Source organism: Adiantum capillus-veneris, chromosome 13 (assembly GCF_014529385.1).
Source record: "Adiantum capillus-veneris isolate H3 chromosome 13, ASM1452938v2, whole genome shotgun sequence".
Taxonomy (NCBI): domain Eukaryota; kingdom Viridiplantae; phylum Streptophyta; class Polypodiopsida; order Polypodiales; family Pteridaceae; genus Adiantum; species Adiantum capillus-veneris.
The window spans coordinates 115,517,755-115,522,118 of NC_140943.1; the positions used below are offsets into that span (position 1 = coordinate 115,517,755).

The 4,364-nt window shown below is 42.0% G+C and overlaps 1 pseudogene; it reads right to left on the bottom strand.

The window, feature by feature from the left end:
• Positions 1-3,592: 3,592 nt before the first annotated feature.
• Positions 3,593-4,154, bottom strand: LOC147444704 (uncharacterized; annotated as a pseudogene).
• Positions 4,155-4,364: the final 210 nt, after the last annotated feature.

Sequence of the window (4,364 nt, forward strand, 5' to 3'; positions counted from 1 at the left end):
ATTACAACCACTTAATAGATCTAACACAACTTAGCAAAAACTAGAAATGAAAGAAGTGAATAGCTTCATGAGGTAGCATTGAGTGCTCCTCAAGCTTAGTGCAAGGCAGTCCCCGACAACAGCGCCAAAAATGTGCGCTTTGCTGCACGTGTCGGAGGTTGGGAACTTGCCAAAACACCGTGTGGGAGCCACGAATGGCTGCAAGCACACAACTAGACTGTCCTAGCAAGCTCAAAGGGGCAATGGTGTGTCACTCACCGCTCAATGATTGCGTCGTTAAGGATCCCGTGCCGCAAAGAAGAAGGAGCCGCCGCGCCCAACCACCTCTCTGCCACCTCGCCGCGGCAATGCTCGATCACACTCTCTCTCTCTCTCTCTCTCTCTCTCTCTCTCTCTCTCTCTCTCTCAAGCATACACATCCACACACACCGGTGAGCACACGAAGGAGAAGGAGATATAGGTAGAGCAAGAGCACTTTCTTAGCATGCACCTCAAAGAATGAGAATTTTAGGTCAAAATAGACCTTTTATAAGAGTTTGATCCATTCACACATAGATGCCCACAGTGGCCAGTCAAAATAGACCTTTTATAAGAGTCTGTCCCATTCACACATGGGTGCCCATAGTGGCTGGTCATAGTAAAAATCATGTAAAAATGGGATAAGTGGTGCACCTCTCATCGACGATCACCTACACACCTATTGGACCGACAAGTCCGCTCCATGATTCAATCAAATAATGATAAGGCATTCGTCAAAGGTGATAGGGTGTCCGTAAGGGTTAACAATAGTGATGTTTGTGGGCCCAGGAAAACTCCTCCTGGGCAATTACCTTTACTTCATGACTTTCATTGATGATTACTCCATGTATGCATGTGTATATCCACTTAAGGCAAAATCCAAAGTGTTTATGTGCTTCAAAATTTACTATGGGCACCCTCCGTTCAGATCGAGGGTTGGGAGTATATGTCTCATGAATTTAATGCATTTTTGGCTAGTCATGGGATAAAAAACCAATGTATAGTGCCTTATACGCCTCAACAAAATGGTGTTGTTGAGAGAAAAAACAGGTCACTTACAAAAATGACACGATGTATGGTCAAAATTCAAGATTTTTTGCATTCGTTTTGGCTTGAGGCCATCATGTGTTCCACTTATCTACTTAACAGGTGTCCTACAAAAGCTTACAGTTTAGTCCTTATGAAGCATGGCATGATAGAAGGCCTTCCATTCAGCACATGCGCATTTTTGGTTGTTTGGCTTATGCTTTGGTGCCATAAACGCAACGCAGTTAATTGGATGATAAGGCTGTCAAATGCATTTTGGTTGGTTATAGTGATGAAAACAAAGGTTACAGGTTGTATCATCCACAAACAAAGCGTATCTTGGTTTCATGGGATGTTGTATTTGTGGCAGATTCTGTTCAGCCCTTGCTGTCATGTACAAGAGATAGTAATATAAGCTCACATGACATTTATGACACTTTGTTGCCTCTTTCTAGTGGTGGAAGTTTGAATGTAAATCCAATGAGGCAAATGCAAGGACTACGGGGTTTTTGAAAATCTTACAAATCAGCGTATTACTAGTGCAGATGTACATGATTTACTAGATGAGGAAAGGACTAAGAATGAGCAAGCTAAAGGTATGACAAAATGGCTGGTGCATACTTTGCGTGATAGTAAATTGGATGCATCTTATCTTAGCTGTACTTGTTTAGGTTCTCTCTATGCATCTAATGCATCTGATTGTTATGCTTTGGCTGTGTCTAGCTTATGTGATGTTGAACCTCTGTCTTTTGATGAAGCACAAAATTTAAAAAATTGGATGGTTGCCATGCAATTAGAATATGATGCACTTATAGAAAATTACACATGACTTTATGTGATTTTCCTCCTCGCAGAAAGTCCATTGATACAAAGTGGGTTTACAAGTTGAAACGCAAGCCGGATGGTGAGATTGATCATTATAAGGCTCGACTTGTTGCAAAGGGCTATGCACATAGAAAAGGCATAGATTATGAAGAGACTTTTGATTCCACTTATTGTATAACTACTGTACGTTTTCTATGTGCATTGGCAACTCATTTTGGTTGGGATGTACATCAGTCAGACATTGTTAGTGCTTTCTTGAATGGTGACATATTTGAGGAAGTTTATGAAACGTAACCTCACGGTTTTGTCAAGAAAGGACAAGAGGATAAAGTGTGCTGATGTAAGAAAGCTTTGTATGGGTTGAAGCAATCTCCTCATGCTTGGTATGAGAAATCTGATACTCATTTGGTCAAACGAGGCTTTCATAGCATTCCAACAGAAAGCACATTGTATGTAAAGTGTGAGGATGATGTACTTCTGATTGTCGTTCTCTATGTGGATGATTTGCTGATCGTAGGACCAAATGAGAGACATACTGCTGAATTTACGGATGGTTTGAATGCTACTTTCAAGATGAAAGAGTTGGGACTATTGCATCATTACTTAGGTAATTTAAGCAGTGTGATGGTGGTATTGCCTTGTGTAAGACAAGTTACACAAAGACATTGTTATGTAAGTTTGGACTTGAAGATTGCAAACCTATTGCCACTCCCATAAAAACAAGTTTGAAATTGAGTCTTCATGATGTTGGTGATCTTGTCGATGTCACTCTTTACCAAATTTTTGTTGGCTACCTTATTTATATAGGGCCAGATATTCAATTTGCAGTCTCTTAGGTCAGCAGAATCATGCATGCCCCATGGTCTAAGCACTGGAAGGTTGTCAAGAGGATTTTTCACTACTTGAGTGGCACTTTACATCTTGGCTTGTTTTATCCCAAGGGAGAATCATTGCTGCCAGATTCACCTGCTTTTTCAGACTCAGATGGGGCTGGTTGTATTGACACGAGTGTCCACAAGTGGTTTTTGTTTCATGCTTGGCAGTTCATGCACATCATGGTTGAGCAAGAAGCAACCTACTATGGACACTTCTATTTGTCAGGTTGAGTATATGGCAGTCTTCATAGCTACGATTGAGTGTGTATGGCTGAGACGCCTTATGGATGATTTGGGTGTTGGATAGGACACTGCCAACACTATCTACGCTGATAGTCAGAGCACATTGGCAGTTGTGAGGAAATTTTTATGCTCACACAAAGCACATCGAGGTGCATTACCACTATGTTAGCGAGAGGCTCTCAGCAAGAGAGATCAGCTTGGCTTATGTGCCAACACAGGACAACCTTGTAGATCTATTCACAAAGGCATTGTCTTGTGAGAAGTTTAAAGCTTTCACAAAGCTTTGGGCTTACTTCCCTTTGTGGGCTGATCTTGTCCTTAGGGCATGGCACTTCCCTATACTCTAGGTGCCAGCTCTCGTTCACCTCATCACTCCCAGGGGGGATTTGTTACCCATATGCATGTGGTAGTGATGTGTGTGAACACACTTAGGACCATCAGGGAATTTTTTCCCTCACTAGGAGGTTTTTTCCCCCGTGCATTGTATATACGCCCATCAGTCTAGGGCTATCTTATCTTCCCATTACAAAATAAGTAATATACTCTCTGTTGTGTGCCTTGAGCTTCCTTCATCTTCTCCAAGCCGTGTGTGTTTTCTTGCAAACCTAATTCCAACATTTAGAACCTCGTGAATGTATGGAAATGCACCTGCTCACAATAGAAATTCTCTTGTAACCTTGTTCCAAGGTGGATTTGAACATCTCCAATCCTTCTAGAAATTGCAAGCAAGATTCTTCTCCTTTCATGTGTGTCATTGAGTTTCTTTGTGTTTCAATATCAACATCATCATTCTCATTGTCAACATCCGCATTATAAAATGACATTTATTGCCATTATCCACCTTATATTGAACCTTGTAACTTTTCAAGCTCTTGTTTTGCCTTGTAAAATACATGAACCAATCCGAGGTAGAGGGATATGCATCATAATCCACTTTGTTAGAAGAGTGCGCATGAAGATTAAAGCGAGGATAGAATGTGGCGCATGTAGGTGAGATGGTTGTGGTGGTGTGCAGTAGAAGCTCAAGCGTAAACAAACACTATCATTGTTGGGGGAGCTTCTGAGGTAGAAGATGACTGTTGTGTGCCAATCATGGCCATCGACTAGGTTGATGATGCAATTGGAGGGAAGAGCGTGGATGAGGAAGGTATGAAGTGCATCGTAGGTGGAGGTAGAGGAGAGAAAATGGCACCATTATAGGAGGCTCGCATTCCTTCTTCCTGTTGTTGCTACTCTTCATCGTCTCTCCTCTCTCTCTATCTCTTTCTCTCTCTCCCCTTCTCTCTCTCTCTCTCACACACACACACATACACGTGCACACACACACACACACACACACACACACACACACACACACACACACACACACACACACAC